The sequence below is a fragment of the Manis javanica genome, chromosome 14, assembly GCF_040802235.1.
Source record: "Manis javanica isolate MJ-LG chromosome 14, MJ_LKY, whole genome shotgun sequence".
Classification (NCBI taxonomy): Eukaryota; Metazoa; Chordata; class Mammalia; order Pholidota; family Manidae; genus Manis; species Manis javanica.
In genome coordinates, this window is record NC_133169.1 from 63,717,445 (window position 1) to 63,736,500 (window position 19,056).

General features: G+C 35.5%; 2 pseudogenes; one reads left to right on the forward strand and one right to left on the reverse strand.

Annotated features, from left to right (window-relative positions):
• Positions 1-1,147: 1,147 nt before the first annotated feature.
• The window catches only part of LOC140846037 (olfactory receptor 5F1-like), a 62,741-nt pseudogene continuing 44,832 nt past the window's right edge, over positions 1,148-19,056 (reverse strand).
• LOC108400506 (olfactory receptor 5A2-like) lies at positions 16,651-17,621 on the forward strand (annotated as a pseudogene).

A 19,056-nucleotide genomic window follows, 5' to 3' on the forward strand; every position in this document is an offset into this window, starting at 1 on the left:
CACAAAAAAACCACAATAAACTCAAGATTAAAACTGTATTAAGCATCTTTGCATTACAATGTTATGAAAGTGTAAACTAATTTCATGAAGAAAACCAAAACTAATTACTTGAATATATATCAAGTAATTAGTTTTAGTCTTCATATATATAAAATATATATATATGGAGACTAAATAACATGCTTCAAAATAATCAATGAACAAATCAAAGAGAAAATAAAACAATACCTGAAGACAAATAAAAACAGAAAAAAAATAGTTATGTACGGGAGATGCTGCAAAACTGGTTCTAAGATGGAAGAACAGCAATACAGGCCTAACTCAAAAAACCAGAATGTCCCAAATAAACAACCTAACCTCAAAACTAAAGGAGCTGAAAAAAAAAGAAAACAAACAGCAAAGTTAGTAGAGGGAGGGACATAATGAATATCGTGCCATAAATAAATAAAATGGAAAATAAGAAAACAATAGAAAAATAATCAGTGAAACCAAGAGCTGGTTCTTTGCAAAGATAAGCAAAGTAGACAAACCGCCAGCCAGACTTTTCAAAAACAACATAAGATAAAAATTTAAAAAATCAGAAACATAAAAATCTTATCTATCATTTTCTTTATTATTCCTTCTATTGAGTAAAATGTTAAATGTCTGTGTTTTCTAATAAAGGTCCCAGTTCTGCCTATATTCATAACTAAATTCACATCCGTAATTAAGAGCAATACCTGGCTCATATGTGTTCAGTAAATGTTTATTTGAGTGAATTATTTTGAGGTACAGAGAGATACTATTGTAAGAACCCTTGTACCACATGGCCTAACATTGTTCCACCTAATTTTCGGCCTAGGGGCAACTGTTGAGTTGTAAATTATGAAAACATTTAAACTGTAATACTATATGGGATTAAACCAGCCCATTTTCTGATTGCGGAATACCTTGTGGGAATAAATAATCTTTGTGCTATCATTTTATCACTTTGTGTTGTATGAAAATATTCTTAAAAACAAAATTATACATTGCCAAAATATCTATTTTAGTATATAATTCAATGCAAATATGTAAAGTTCGGAGAGACATCTTTATCAGGTGGGTATCAATTACTTAATATAATTTTCAGTACTTGCTATTTCCAAATGTGGTCTGAGAATCCATTCTAAAATTGCTTCATAGAGTTAGTTTGCTCAAGTCTTATGTATGTTTCCGACCAAGAAGAGAACCTCTTTTGTGCTACAACTTTGCTGAAAACTTTCTTCACATCTTTGATTGTCAGGGTGTATATGAGAGGATTTACCAATGGCATGACCATGCAGTAGAACACGGAGACCCACTTTACCAATGGTGAAGTTGTACTTGGCTGGAGGCAGACATTGGCAAAGATGATGAGGTGCCATAGTAGATGGTGACCACAGTGAGGTTTGGAGGCACAGGTGAAGAAAGCTTTCTTCGAGCCTCCAAGGAAGACAGTCTGGTTATTTTTACCACAATGTGTTCATAGGAGGACATGGTGAGAAGAAAAGAACTGAGAATCACAACAGACCTACATGTGTAGCCGAAGGCCTCCCCCTAGGATGTGTCTGAGCAAAAGAGTTTAAAAATGGGATCTGAGTCACAAAAGAAATGGTTGATCTTCTGTGGACCTCAAAAGTTTAAATGGAAAACGAGTATGGTAGACACGAGAGGTGATGAAGCCGCCAATCCAAGATCCAGCAGAGAACTGCAGGCACACTGGGATCCTCATGAGCACTGAGTATCGTAGAGGGTTGCAGATGGCCAGGTACTGGTCATAGGCCATCACTGCCAGGAGAATGCACTCGGTAGCTCCCAAGGAGAAAAAGAAGTAGTACTGGGCTATACAGGCAGACACAGAGATGGTGACACCCAATGACAGGCAGGTGGCCAGCAGTTTGGGTAATGTGGCTGTGGTGTACCAGATCTCCAGGAAGGACAGATTTCCTAAGAAAATGGACATGGGCATCTGGAGTGTGGGCTCCATCACAACAGTGAATATGATGAGGGTGTTTGCCACGAGGGACAGCAGATACACAGTGAGGAACATCACAAACAATGCGAGTTGCAGGTAGAGAAATCAGGAAACCCAAGAAAAAAGAACTTGGTCACTGTCACCTCCGTAGCTCATCTTCTCTGATCTGGAACCAACAAAGCCCAGATGATGGATGAGCAAGAATGGGATATTTTAATATTCATTCACTTCATGATGATAAAGGACCTCTAAACATATTAAAATTAATAGCTTCCAAAAACATAATTGGTGTCTTTATAAACATTTTTACATGGAATAGGTCATTTAATTTAAAAAATTAATTTTGAAGGTTAATAGTAAATACTTGACCAACATGAATATTTTACCAATGAAGATACTAAGGAAAGACATTATTTTCCCTCAGTTACATCACTTTATATGGTGGGGCACATTGTACTCAGGTGGGGCGTTTTAGAATACTACAGTGCAAATTAATTCATAAAATTAGTGGCTGTTGCAAGAACATGACATTGTTCCATCAGCAAGTATGTCTCATTCCAGACATTTAAAATGGTGAAAAAATCAGCACCATGAATATCAAAGGCCAGTGACCATGGCTGGATCTCAGATGGAGCTCCTGGGCCACACCTATTGCCTTAGGAACCCAAGGCATTGCTGCAGTATGGACATTATGGCCCCTATCCCAGGTCATCTCTCAGGGCGGGGTGCAAGACAGGAACTGGAGGAAATGCCATCACCAATAAACAATTCAGAAAGTAAGATTCAACATCTAAACAAAAATGATTTTTTCATAAATATTTTTCTAAATTCTTTTCTTGGCTTGTTTTGTTTCAGAATCAGTTCAACCACCAATTTTTCTACACTGGTTAGGAACAGTCAATCAAATAACTTTAAAGTCAAAATTCTATTGTATCTTCAAAAGACATACATTTTTTTTCTATAGCTTGGCTATTATGAAGGAACATTTAATATGAGATATATCCATTTATGAATTTTTAAATATATGATACAGATTTTATAACTATACTTAAGTGTTCTTTCTAAAATAAAAAAAAATACAGAAATCCTTTTTGTAGGGAAACAGTTTTCCAATGAATGTAATGTACACATGTTCTTTAGTTCCAAATAATCCACATGAGGCAGGGAGCCAAGATGGTGGCGTGAGTAGGACAGTGGGAATCCCCTCCCAAAACATATATACATTTTTGAAAATACAACAAATACAACTATCCCTAAAAGACAGACCAGAAGACACAGGACAACATCCACACCTGCAAGAACCCAGCACCTGGTGAAAGGGGTAAGATACAAGCCTCAGCAGGGCGGGACCTGGGCGCCCCTCACCCCCAGCTCCCAGTGGGAGGAGAGGAGTCGGAGCAGGGAGGGAGAGGGAGCCCAGGACTGCTGAACAACCAGCCCCAGCCATCCGCACCAAAGCCCAGATGTACAGTGCATGCGTGGGGTGCTGGAAACTAGGGAAGCAGGACAGTAAGAACTGTGAGCAGGTCCTACAGCTGGCGCCCCTGGGACAAAGAAAAGCGAGTGATTTTTGAAAGTCTTAAAGGGACAGGGACCCCACAGCTGGACGGAAGCATCCCGGGTCACAGTACAACAGCTGGAAATTCCAGGGAACTCCAGGCACACTAACCCCCTGGGCAACAGCTCTGAGACCCCTCACAGAGGTAAACAGCCAAACAGCCCCCCTTCCATTACCCCTCCGGGGCCCCGCCATAGCAGTGCAACTGCCTGAGGCTGGCTACACCCACAGCAAGGGAGCTTCCTTCACACTGGCCGGGCAAGATACAGAGACCCAGTCTACATGCAGTTGCCCAACACAAGCCACTAGGGTTGCAGTTGCCCCAGTAAAGAAAGGCCAGTAGCAAGTGGAAAGAGTCTTACCTCTCCCAGCTGACAGACAAGTCAATAGCATACCACTGCTCCTATCAACATGAAAAGGCAAAAAATTTGATCCAGACAAGACTAACCCAGACAGCTTTGAGATCTTCTCCATCTTTCTCTGAGAAGGAACCTGGAGAGATAGATTTAACAAATCTTCCTGAAAAAGAATTCAAAACAAAAGTCATAACTATGCTGATGGACTTGCAGAGAAATATGCAAGAACTAAGGAGGGAGAATACAGAAATAAAACAATCTCTGGAAGGAATTCAAAGCAGAATGGGTGAGATGCAAGAGACCATTAATGGACTAGAAAACAGAGAACAGGAATGCAGAGAAGCTGATGCAGAGAGAGAGATAAAAGGATCTCCAGAAATGAAAGAATATTAAGAGAACTGTGTGACCAATCAAACCGGAACAATATCCTCATTATAGGGGTACCAGAAGAAAAAGAGAGAGAAAAAAAGGATAGAAAGTCTCTTTGAAGAAATAATTGCTGAAAACTTCCCCAAACTAGGGGAGGAAATGGCCTGTCAGACCAAATAATCCACATGATAAGTGTACAGTAGAAAAAATTATTTGTTTCTATAGTAAGAACTTTGTGGTATATATACAATTTTTACTATTTTTAAAATTCCTTGCCATAAAGGTGCAGACTTGACAGCTCCTATATCACAGTGAAAAGATCAGGAAAATGAAACATGATGGCAATTATGTTCATGTCTACACATTTCTGTGTTAAACACTTAGGAAACTCCCAATCATAAAACTTTACTGAAAGATGTGAAAGGCTTTATGCCACACCATTACTGTTTCCTATTGTGCACTATTGATGTATTATAATATATAAAATTACATATAAAGTGGAACTATAGCTTATAAGGTATAGTTATATGACATAAGCTATAGTTCATATGTAAGTTAGTTATGCATTTTACATGACAAAGGAATGTCTGAGAAAGAACAGTGCCTCAGATTACAGAATATCCAATATTATAAATGTTCTATTATGTAAATCCATTACTCTCTTGGAAAGTAAAAAATGGCATTGTTTATGTGTTCCCCGGTATACTCACAAGACTTTATTCCATTTGGTTATTTTCAGAAATGGAATATTATGGGAAAATTTTGTTTAAACTCTCCTTTTCACCAAGCTCTGTAGTAGAGCACACTACTTTCAATTTGTTCATAAGGGAAGAAAGCTAATTAATTATGCCCTGCTGCATCATTGGCTGTGTCACCCCATCTATGGTATAAATGAACACCAAATTCCTCAGTTTTTTTTTCTGAATTGTCCTCTCTCTGGCCAAGATGCCCAGAAAAGCCTGCTCTGAGATCTCCCCCTGTGGGGATGAATGGGGTCACATCAGCTTTGAGCCTCAGAAGTTTGCCCTGCACCTTGAGACATTCGTATAGATTCCCAGAGGACTTTCCTTTGAAGACGGTCAGTGTCCTCTTCCTTAGGGACCAAAGGAAGAAGAAAGTCTGGAAACTATTAAAAATGACTTCGCAGGAACTGAAGGAATAACATCCTACGTGGTTTCTTTAGCTCCCATTACCCATCTTATCCACCCTTCATTTTTGATTTCAGAATTGTATTCCTCAATATTTCAGACACCATAAACACAGCCAGAAAATCATATTATCTAGCTACAAAGCTAATTAAGAGATTAGCCTGGATATCTCATTTTACAGTAATACAGTGCAAAAAACAACCCTGGCTTGCATCTCTACAGCAAATGATTCAATGGAGAAAGCATTAATCAGATGCTTGGGAAAATTATGCTTCCTACTAGAGTAGATACCAAGATTGAGCCACTTCATGAGACATTTATGTATGAGAGCACAGTGCCTATATGCAAATGGTAAAAAAAAAAACCTGATGAAATTTGTTAGCAGAAGAGAACACCAACCTAGAGGACTGAATAGAATAAGTCTATATGATATTCACATATGTATAGTGATAAGGGAATTTACAGTATAACTTTAAGCTTGCTTAAATAGTTCAAGAAAAAGAATATGTTGTTTAGCATGTTTTGTGAGCATTGGTTAGCCCATATATAAAATCAAATAAAAATTCAATTCTTAGTCATAAATGCCAAGTACATCAAACATTTACCCATTAGGGAAAGAAATTGTAAACCAGTGGTTATAAAGGAGGCAGTGGAAGTCACCACGAAATACTTGAAAATGTGTGGAACAATCTGTTTGCAGTGATATGGAATGTTGGTGGCATGTATGGGTATGGGCATGAGTAATTATAATTATTTAAGGAGCCAAATTCTACACCCAAGGGTAAATGTTTGAATAGTGCGTATTGTACTGTTGTTGGGTGGGATTTCTATGCATACATCTGTTAAGTTTATTTGGTCTAAAGTGTGGCTTCATTTCAATGTTTCCTTTTCTGATTTTCTATCTGATCGGTCTATAGCTGAGAGTGTGGTCTCCCCTTACTATTTATTGTTGCCTTATTCTACCCTCAGATGTTAGTACTTGCTTAATATCATTTGGTGCTCCAAAGTTGGGTATGTGTAAAATTAAAAAAAATTTTTTGAATATAGTTGACCTACAATATCATATTGGTTTCAAGTACTCAGCAGTTATATATGTTATTAAATCCTCACCCCAATTAACATAGTTCCTGTCAACATATAAAGATGTTGCAGAGCTGATTATATTCCTTATGCTGTACTTTCAGCCCCATGACTAATTTGTATTTTGTTTTGAGATTTTGTGCCTCTTTATCCCCTTCATCTGATTCACCCACCCACCTCAACCCATCCCCTATGGTAACCAATGGCTACATCTCAATGTCTATGACTCTACTGCTCTTCTGCTCATTTTCTTTTGTTTTATTTTTAGATTCCACAAACAAATGAAATCACCAGTTATTTGTCTTTTTCTGCCTGGCTTATTTCACTCAGCATAATACCCTGTAAGTCCATCCATGTTGTCACAAATGGCAGGATTTCTTTCTGTTCTATGGCTGAACAATATACCACTGCATATATGAGCCAGATCTTCCTTATTTATAGCCAATAGATGTATTGACAGACACTTTGGTTGCCCCATATCTTGGCTATTGTAAATAATGTGACAAACATATGGGTGTATAAATCTTTTTAAATCAGAGATGCTGTTTTCTTTGGGTAAACTCCTAGAAGTGGAAATACTGAGTGGTAAGGTATTTCTCTTTTAAATTTTCGAGGAATCTCCATATTGTAGCTGCACCAATTTACATTCCCACCAACAGTGTAGGAGGGTTCCCATTTCTCCACATCCTCACCAACACTTGTTATTTCTGATCTTTTGGATAGTGGCCATTCTAGACAGTACTTTTTAAAACTCTTTCTAATCATTTAGAATATTGAGCTCTGTCAGGAATATCTGCCAATTAATTTTTTTCCTTTAGATACCCTTTGCTATTTTTCTGTATGCCTCATTATTTTTTGTGAATTATGGGCATTTTCTTTTTATAACACGTTAATACCAGATGTTGTATTGCCCATTCCCATATTTTTCTGATTGTTTTAATTGATGATGGTTCTACTTGTCCATTTATTTAGGTACCACTCATGTTTAAATACTTTTGCTTTATGTTTTACTGCTTCTTTGTGCTTTAGTTCACTTTAGTTTGGGTTTAGCTAACTTTTTTATATATTTTTATTAAAGTGTAGTTACATACAATATCATATTGGTTTCAAATATAAAACATAGTGCATCAATAGTCACACACATTATCAAATCCTCATCCCAACTAGTGTAGATACAGTCAACATAGAAAGATGTTACAGAACCCTTGACTATATTCCCTATGCTGTACTTTCATCCCCATGAGCAATTTATTTCTTGATCGAGATTTTGTGCCTTTTTATCTATTCCCTTCACCTACCCACTCCAGCCCCTCCCCCATGGTAACCAGCAGTTACGTCTCAGTATCTAATTTCAGCAATATAACGGAAACGTTAAAATCTCTTGAAAGACACAAATTATGGCAATTTCCTCTATAAAAACATGCAAAACCGGATTAGTCATATTTTGTAACTATATTCTGTAATTAAATATCCTCCCAAATAGTATCACTGGGCAGGCATTTATGTGAATAAAAACAAGAGGAATATCTTCATTAATATGCCATCAAATATCCTCATTAAAACACAATAAAATAATATCTAACAATATATTAAGGATCATAAATCATTGCCAAAAGGAATGTAAGCAAGAAGTGTGAAGGGGGGTTAACATAGAAATAACACACATAGAAATAATAAATCTTAAGAATGATATAAATATCTCAATAGAAGCATTTGTAGCATTTGAAAAATTCAAACCTCTTGTGTTTTAAACAGCAAAAAGCACACACTTATCAAACTATAATAAAAAATGGTTTTCATGAATTTAAGAAAGACAGCCTATTTGTTAAAAAAGAAACAAAAACACCCTGTATCTAATACAATAATTAATAGTTGACCACTAAATCCCTTCTTTTCTGATTAAGGACAAGAGAGCAATATCTAATCCCAATATTTTACTAGAGGCCCTGGGAAGTATAATATGGCAAGTTAATTTAATATACCCATTCTTATAAGTAGGAATATTGATTGGAAAGAAAGAAGATAGGCTTATTTGTGAATAATATTGCTTACATATAAAAATCATAAGTAATGTATTTAAAAGCTACCAGAACTAGAAAATGGATTTAGTTAGATCAAAGATAATAAGGACATTAAACAAAAATCAACTGTATTTTTATAACAAAAATTAGAAAGTGAAATTTGAAAAAACACTACTTTAATCGAACTCATTTAGCAAAGTGTATAGAAGGTCTTTAATTTTAAATATATATGGAGGAGCTTTGTGCTTACAGGTATAAAATAGTGCTAAGAGAAATTCAAACAGCCAAATAAATGGTAAGATATACCATATTCATGCATCAGATCACTCAAAATTCTAGTGTGTGTGTGTGTGTGTGTGTGTGTGTGTGTGTGTGTGTGTAAATTTATGAGATGTTTCTGAAATGTTTAGACTAGAAAAACTATTTTGAGAACATAAAGTTGTAGGATTTTTACTATCTGATTTCCAGATGAAATATAAAGTGCTGTTAGTAAACACTGCTATTTGCATAAATATAACCAAATGCTTCATATAGAGTCATGAAATAGACCCACTGTTTCATAATTTTCCAAAAAAAAGCAAAAATTCAGTGAATAAAGTATTGTACTTGTTAAAATAGCATAGAAAATCCATTCTGGAAATATAAAATCTGAAATTTCCCTTTATGCCATGCACAAAATTCACTAGAAAAGACTCATTACCTAAATGTAAGATTTGAAATTACAATTTTCTAGAAGAAATATCAAAAACATCATAAACTTGTAGTAGTATAAGTCATATATGACCCACACCACCAAGAATAAATCATAAAAGATAAAAATGGTAATATTGACTTCATGAAAATTAAAACTTTGCTCTTTAGGAAACATTGCCAAGGAAATGAGAAAGCAAAATAAAAACTGAAAGAAAAATATACACAAACACATCACACAAATATACTATAAATGGAACTAGAACGATTAAATAATGGGGTAAAATAATCAATTATAAATGCCCACATTTGGGCACTTGACAAAATTTCATAATAAATGGCCAGTGAACACCTGAAAAGATGTATCATTAGTCATCAGAAATGAAAAGTGAGAAATGAGATACACTGCACACACACTAGAACAGCTAAAATTTAAATGGGGCAATATCAAGGGTGGGTGAGAATATGGAAATGTAAAATTTTGCAACAATTTTGGAAAAGCCATGGTAATTTCTTAGTAAGAAAAATAGGCACTTACCACACCTCAGCAGTGGCACTCCTAGCTATTTAATCAAATGGAAGGGTGAATGACTGTGACAAGGATTTGCACATGAAAATTCAGTGGCTTTTTTCTTATTAATCCCACATTGGAAGCAGTCTAAATATCTACCAAAAGGTAAACAGATGCTTAAATTATTGTGTGCTTGTTCAAAGGGATGCAACTCAGCAATTGAACAGACTTACAAAACACCTCAGCATGGAAAAATCTCTAAATTATGATGTTGCAGGAAGCGTGACACAAAAGAATACATGATCTATGCTTCTGTATGTGTGAAAATCTGGAGTAAGCACGGCACAGCTATAGTAACAAAAATGAGAGCCTTGGTTGGTTGGGCCTAATGGAAAAATTGAATGAGTGCATGAGGCACGAGGAGACTTTCTGGAATGAATAAGAATGTATCTTCCTTGATAGCAGTTGTAATTACATAAATTTGCCAAAAATCATCAAACCTATATGTGTAATAGGTATATTTTATCATATGCCAATTACAGCTCTAAAAGTTCATTTAAAAAATTATCCTCTATACCCTTAGCATAGTGATTCTTAGTGGGATCTCTTTTAATACCTTCAGAGGGCTTTTGGTATTTTCAGGACAATTTTCTTCATGCCCATGCCAATACATGAAACTGACATTCCATGTTATTGCAAACACACCACCTACACACATTTTCAAATATCTCCTGGTGACTTACACTTCCTGACAGCCACTAGTTGATACTTTCTTTAATAGACATATAGATAGCATCTAGATTTGTTTTATTCAGTCTTATAGGTAGCTGTTTTTGTTCTCCTCTAATACCAAGATTTTTCAGACGTTTATACCCTCTACACATATTCACTAAGGGCCCTAGAACATAACTGTTACATGAAATGGCTCCATCTGCTAGAGTGGGTGACAATTTCCACATTCAGTCAGCAAGTGCTTTTTAGTTTTGTTTATTTGTTATAAAGAGATGTCAAGCAATGAGAGACGTTTTTTGCTTGTCTAGTTTTGATTTTGTTTTTGTGGCTTTATTATTGGAAAAAGAAGACTATTTTCTGATGTATGTTGTCACATTTGGATGTTGGAGAATGCTACATTCTGGTCATGACTTGTGGTGACTGAAAAACTGAGAGATGCCATTCTACAATCATATTTTGAAGGGTTAATACCAGAGGCAGTGGCGTCTAATGCCGCCAGTTGGGGGAGACATTCTTTCCACTCCCATGAAGGCATTTCTAATGGTTCCCCAAAGTTGCTTTATTCTTCCTTTTGATCCTAAGGGGAAAGTTCTCTGACCCTCACCAGACGAAAAATATTCAGGGAATCTATGTGGATGTCCCAAAAGAGAGCTGATTAATGAAACTCAAGATTGATGAAATCCTAATTCTTCTCACAATGGGATCTGAGGTAATGCCTTTCTTTGCAGCTTGACCGCAGAGGAGAAAAAGAAAGAAAATAAAGAAATTTGGTGTTTATCTAGAGCACAGATGGTGCCCCACAGCCAAAGGCACAGCAGGGAGGAGCTTCCACGGCTCATTCCACTGAGACCCAGTTGAGCGTGGTGGACTCCGATGCACAGCCGTGGTGAAAGGGAGGGTTTAAAAGAAATTTAACTAATAACATCCCAGTCCTGAAAAATACTTCAAACAGAATATATGCTGTGAGTATATCTGTGGGGGTTGATCTGAGTTATTCCTCATTTGTCTAGAGTAATAGAGTTCTGTAGCAATTCTTTTATAACTTTTATAATGTGTAATCTGAGGCCATATACTTTCTCAGGCATTCATTTAGCATATGGGATGAGTGACTATAGTTTAAAAAATTAAAATATCAAATAAATAAAAAATTATATGTAAGATACTTTTTATAAGTAAAAGTTATTTAATATTTACAAAAGTGTTTATTTTTTTTTTAAAGATTAAAATGTCCCCATCATCCAGTTTCCTCCTAAGATTCTATATAGATAGAGAGTGTATAACCCCTAATTTTTTGCTGTAGGCAGAGTTAGATAACCATCACATCTTTTACAAAAGAAAATAGATTTCTCTTTGTGATGATGTTTCCTTGATTCTGTTCTAAACCTCTACTTATATAATTTCCAAATAGTTAATAAGTGATTAAAGGTAGGAGAAGAAGAGTTATGTAATATTCTTTTCATAATAGGAGTAAGAAATACTTTGGAATCTTGATGGTAAATTGATAATATAAACTGCTAATAATTTTTCAAATGGAACCAGAAACAAAATCAGGGAAAGGTTTTTTAAAAAATAAGTCTAAGTTCTTTCCTTGAAAATTTTCTTTGAATTTAAAATTCTAGGTTGGTTGCCAGTCATAATACTTTGCAAAAGATTTTGAATAGTGATATAGCCTGCAAGAAACAAAATTTTAGTTTTACAAAAAAGTCAGGATTTTTATAGTATTAAGATCTACAGATTGGGTTTCTGAGACAAATAAAAATATCCCTTGGCCATACTAGTATAATTTTAAATTTTAACCAGATGTATCTAAAATTTTTATAATGTATATTTTGAAAACTTCTATGGTGTCAACAGGGCACCTCAGAGACCATTATTATTATTGCATAAAAATCTGTACACATTTTTCAATAGTATTTTGAGATTCAAATTCTCCATAAAAGTTTAATTCAGAAATATGTGAATATGAATCCAATCGTCTTCACATTTTTTCAGCCAGTTTTTCATTATGATATGAGGTAGTAAGTCTGTATCTTTATTATAGGAATTAAAAAAAAAATGGTAAAAAATATATATTATTGTTACGTGGAAGAAAACAGATATGAGCTGGTGGAGGGAAAATAGGCCAGTAAAGCCCACTAAAAGGGACTCAAAGAGTTAACAGGATAAAACTAGAGAGCCAGAAAAGATAGAGTTAATCCCTGTAATAAAAAATTATTATATATAAAAAATCCCTATGATAAATCTGTCTTCATCTACCTTGACTCTAGTCTGCTCCTCCTTTGGACTGTATTCAAATAAAACTTCTTCTCTGCTTCACTGCTGCGTCTCTGCCCTTCAGTTCTCTGTTGCCATGGGAACAAGAACCGAGGAGAGCAAACTCAAGCCCCCTAACATTATTATATTGCATATGAAATTATTTTATATATGAAAAGTAATACATATATAATATATAAAAGTTTTTATTATTGCTACTAATATGTTACCACTATACTTTTACAGCTATCATCTGGATGTCTTTGGCCCTAAAGCACATGTATCCATTGGAAAAATTGTTTTTTATGAAAATGATACTTATCTATTTTTTATTTTGATAAAAATGCAACATAATTATAACTAGCATATTGTATTTCTTATATTTGGTATGACTCTATGTCTCATGTAAAGTGTTCTTATGCTATGGAAAGAAACTCTATGTCCACTAAAGGATTAATGGACTTTTGAATTTAAAATTATTAGCTTGGAGTTTGTGTCTCTTTTATTCCCCTTCACCTTTATCAACCACCCCTTCATCCTCTTCTGCACAAAACTTCAAATTATAAAATAAAAGTAGTCATAGGAATGGAAGCACAGCATAGATAAATATAACTAATAATACACTGAAATATTTTGGTGTCGTAGCAGGGTATAACTATATCTAGCATGGTGAGCATTTGGTAATGTACATTTGTCACTATGTTGTACATGAGAAACAAATATAGTATTGTAGTTTCCAATTTAAAAAAAGAAAAATTTTATGGTTGATTGTTTCTAACCAGTGTAGAAAAACTGGTGGATACACTGACTTAAAAAACAAGTATCTAAGAATAGTAAGCTTTTAACAAAATATTTTTATTTTATTTTCTTACATGCACATAATTATACACATATATATGTATATGTGTATGTATATGTGTATATATATATATATATATATGTATATACACATAATATACATAATATATATATACATAATTATATATACATAATTATATAATTATATATACATATATATACATACATTATACATACATAATTATACACATATATATGTATATGTGTATGTATATGTGTATGTATGTATATATATATATGTATATATATATGTATATATACATATATATATTTTTTTATTTTGGTATCATTAATATACAAATTACATGAAAGACATTATGTTTACTAGGCTCCCCCCTTCACCCAAGTCCCCCCCCCCCACATACCTCTTCACAGTCACTATCCATCAGCAATAGTAAGATGCTGTAAAATCACTAACTTATCTTCTCTGTGTTGCACAGCCCTCCCCGTGCCCACCCTACACTACTATACATGCTAATCATAATGCCCCTTTCTTTTTTCCCTGCCCTTATCCCTCCCTTCCCATCCATCCTCTCCAGTCTCCCTTTCCCTTTGGTAATTGTTAGTCCATTTCTTGGGTTCTGTGATTCTGCTGCTGTTTTGTTCCTTCAGTTTTTCCTTTTTTTCTTATACTCCACATATGAGTGAAATCATTTGGTACTTGCCTTTCTCCACCTGGCTTATTTCACTGAGCATAATACGCTCTAGCTCCCATCCATGTTGTTGCAAATGGTAGGATATGTATTTTTCTTATAGCTGAGTAATATTCAATTGTGTATATGTACCAACATCTTCTTTATCCATTCATCTACTGGTGGACACTTAGGTTGCTTCCATTTCTTGGGCTATTGTAAACAGTGCAGCTATAAACATAGGGGGTGCATCTGTCTTTTTCAAACTGGAGTGCTGCATTCATAAGGTATATTCCTAGGAGTGGAATTCCTGGGTTCACATGGTAAGTCTATTTTGAGCATTCTGAGGAACCTCCATACTGCTTTTCACAATGGGTTGAACTAATTTACATTCCTACCACCAGTGTAGTAGGGTTCCCCTTTCTCCACAACCTCTCCAACATTTGTTGTTGTTTGTCTTTTGAATGGTAGCCATCCTTGCTGGTGTGAGGTGATATCTAATTGTGGTTTTAATTTGCATTTCTCTGAGAACAAGCGATGTGGAGCATCATTTCATGTGTCTGTTGGCCATCTGAAATTTCTTTCTTTAAAGAACTGTCTATTCAGCTCCTCTGCCCATTTTTTAATTGGATTGTTTGCTTTTTGTTCTTGCTGAGGTGCGTGAGCTCTTTATATATTTTTGGATGTCAACCCTTTATCGGATCTGTCATTTATGAATATATTCTCCCATACTGTAGGATACCCTTTTTGTTTCTATTCATGGTGTACTTTGCTATACAGAAGCTTTTCAGCTTGATAAAGTCCCACTTGTTCATTTTTTGCCTGTGTTTCCCTTGCCTGGGGAGAATATGTTCAAGAAGAGGTCACCCATGTTTATGTCTAAAGAGATTTTTGCCTATGTTTTTTTCCAAGAATTTTATGGTTTCATGACTTACATTCAGGTCTTTGATCTATTTGGAGTTTACTTTTGTGTATGGGGTTAGACAGTGATCCAGTTTTCATTCTCTTACATGTAGCTGTCCAGTTTTGCCAGCACAATCTGTTGAAGAGACTCTCATTTCCCCCATTGTATGTCCATGGCTACTTTTTTCGAATATTAGTTGACCATATATGTTTGGGTTAATGTTTGGGGTCTCTATTCTGTTCAATTGGTCTTTGGCTCTGTTCTTGTGCCCAGTTCCACAATTGTCTTGATTACTGTGGCTTTGTAGTAGAGCTTGAAGTTGGGGAATATGATCCCCCCACTTTATTTTTCTTTCTCAAGATTGCTTTGGCTATTCGGGGTCTTTGGTGTTTCCATATGAATTTTTTGAATTGTTTGTTCCAGTTCATTGAAGAATGTTGCTGGTAATTTGATAGGGATTGCATCAAGATTTGTATATTGTTTTGGGCAGGGTGGCCATTTTGGACAATATTAATTCTTCCTAGCCATGAGCATGGGATAAGTTTCCATCTGTTAGTGTCCCCCTTTAATTTCTCTTAAGAGTGACTTGTAGTTTTCAGAGTATAAGTCTTTCACTTCTCTTTGGTTAGGTTTATTCCTAGGTATTTTCTTTTTTGATGCAATTGTGAATGGAGGTTGTTTTTCCTGATTTCTCTTTCTATTGGTTCATTGTTAGTGTATAGGAAAGCCACAGATTTCTGTGTGTTAATATTGTATCCTGCAACTTTTGCTGAATTTTGATATTTGTTCTAGTAATTTTGGAGTGGAGTCTTTAGGGTTTTTTTATATACAATATCATGTCATCTGCAAATAGTGACAATTTAACTTCTTCTTTACCAATCTGGATTCCTTGTATTTCTTTTTTAACAAAATATTTTTTCATGTACATGTTGACTACTATTCTGTTTACTAGATATACAGTTTATTCATGTATAAATTTCCCCCTAAGTTCTGAATGATGGCATATAATGAGGGTCACAATGTTAAAAACCAAAGCAGCCCTCTGTCTTCATGAGGAAACCGGCATGGCTTAGGAGCTCTGTTCTGAAGCCTTCTCTTTCCTGGATCTACAGGTCTCTGACTAGGCATTGCTGTGGATGTATTCAGCATCTAATGTCTAGGGTGTGTATTCCTCTGGGATGGAGAATGCCATGTTCTTCTAGTAACCACATTTCTGCAAGGATTAGCTCAGATTGTGAACATTCATATTCCCCCTACGTAGATACAAATTCTACCCCCAACACTTAAAGTGATGTAAACTGAGGGGAAAACTGCTTCCTCCCTTTAATATCTTCATTTGCAGAGTAAATTATTAGGTTATTTACCTTGGAGGTGTATTATTTAAATTAAATGAGCTAATTCATGCAAACTGTTTATAAAGACAGCAATTATGTTTTTGGAAGCCATTAATTATAATATGTTTGGCGGTCCTTTATCATCATGAAGTAAATGAATATTAAAATATCCCATTCTGGCTCATCTATCATCCGGGCTTTGTTGGTTCCAGATCAGAGAGGATGAGCTATGGAGGTGACAGACCAGACCACAGTGATCAAGTTCCATTTTTCTTAGGGTTTCCTGGTATTTTCTACCTGAGACTCACATTGTTTGTGATCTTTCTCACTGTGTATCTGCTGTCCCCTTCTGGCAAAACACCATCATCATACTCACTTGTGATGGAGCCCACACTCCAGATGCCCGATGTACATTTTTCTTAGGAAATCTGTCCTTCCTGGCGATCTGGTACACCACAGTCACAGTACCTAAACTGCTGGCCACCTGCCTGTCACAGGGGTGTCACCATCTCTGTGTCTGGCTGTATAGCGCAGTACGATTTCTTTTTCCTCCGTGGGGAGCTACTGAGTGCATCCTCCTGGTAGTGATGGCCCTATGGACCGGTACCTGGCCATCTGCAACCCTCTACAATACTCAGTGCTCATGAGTATTCCAGTGTGCCTGAAGTTTCTCTGCTTGGTCTTGGATTGGGGGGCTTCACTGCCCCTCTTCTATCTACCATACTAATCTCTCATCTGAACTTCTGTGGCCCCCCGGAAGGTCAACCATTTCTTTTGTGATTCAGACCCCATCTATAAACTCTCTTGCTAAGACACATTCTAGGTGGAGGCCTTGAGCTATTTATGTAACTCTGATGTGATTCTCGGTTCTTTTCTCCTCACCATGTCATCCTATGAACACATGGTGGTACCAATAATCAGACTGTCTTCCTTGGAGGCTCAGAAGAAAGCTGTCTCTACCTGTGCCTCCCACCTTACTGTTGTCACCATCTACTATGGCACCATCATCTTTGCCAATGTCTGCCTCCAGCCAAGTACAACTTCACCGTTGGTAAAGTGGTCTCCATATTCTACTGTGTGCTCACCCTGCTGGTAAATCTTCTCATATACACCCTGACAAACAAAGATGTGAAGAAAGCTTTCAGCAAAGTTGTAACACAAAAGAGGTTCCTCTTGGTCAGAAACATACATAAGATTTGAGGGATCAACTCTATGAAGCAATTTAGAATGGATTCTCATACCACATTTGGAAATAGTAAATATTGAAAATTATGAGATTGATACCACCTGATACGGTCATCTCTCTGCACTTTACATTTTGGTTTGAATTATTTTAAAGTAGATTTTCTATAAATATCTTGTTTTCAACGTTATTACAGTGTAATGGCTCAGTGATAAAGATGTAGATACCACAGGCTCACTGCCCTTCATCAGTCCCCCAGTCAGAAATAGACTGGCTTAGTCTCATACAATATTTCCATTGAATGTTTTAATATTTTAACCTTATCAGTAATCATGGGACAAAAATTATTTCTCCTAAATGGAGCAGAGTCATGGAATCTGGTAGTTGACTATTAACATATATAAAACAGTTTTATATAATTGATTAAATAAACATTTTGTTTTTCAAAGTTTATTCAATAAAAGTATTAAATGTATATGATCAGCCATGTGTTCTATACATGTATGTGTTTAATAGTGAATATTAACATAAATGGAGATTTTCTTACAAAATAGTAGGAAAGTATTAGATAATTAGGATTTTTTTCTGGATAATATAACTGATTTTCAACATATATAGATTTTAAGAACCAGAAGTTAAATTCAAAGTTAAATACTTTGAATATTCATAAAGGGAGACCAAAAGGAAAAACTTAGAACAAACAGTACAAAAATGTTCAAGCACTCATTTCAATTTACCAGTGGAGAATAAAAATGAAAGAAAAGAAAATGGTTTTTCTATTGCTATGTTCACTTTCTATGTTAATTAACAACCAATAATTTTCAGGTTTTCAGCACAGTGTGTAACAAAAACAGATGACAAGGGTGCTGGAAGAAAAAACTCCTATCCAAGCTTTTTAGGATGAATGTTCTCCACTCGATTGCCTCTTGAAATCTTGCTATTCAAAGCATAAGCAGTGTTCTAGAAGCATCAGAGTAATGTGGAGCTTGTTAGAAATGCATATCCACACCCAGACATCTTGAAGGATACTAAGCATGGCAACAAGATCCCCAGTTGCGTCGTAGGCATATTAAATCACTAAAAGCACCATTTTAGACAACCAAAGCTTTAAATTGCCTACTGTAATTGCAAAAGGACATAATGAAATCAGGAGTTTCTTGCACATGCCAATACTTGAAATTTTTCTTAGTTTAACTTCATCACATCATTTTCTAGGATAAATTAAATCTAAATTTTCTCTCAAATGTTCAATTAACTTTTTTTAATAGTACACATCATGGAAATTATCATAAAAAATACCTGTACATCTGAATGGAAAACATACTGCACCTTACCCTTTTTTTTCCAACCCTTCCTTTTCCATCAGAATATCAAAAGCCATATGCAAACTCTCACAATAACAGGGAAAAATTCTGTGTCCTCACACAGGAATTTCTGTGTGTCATCCCCGTG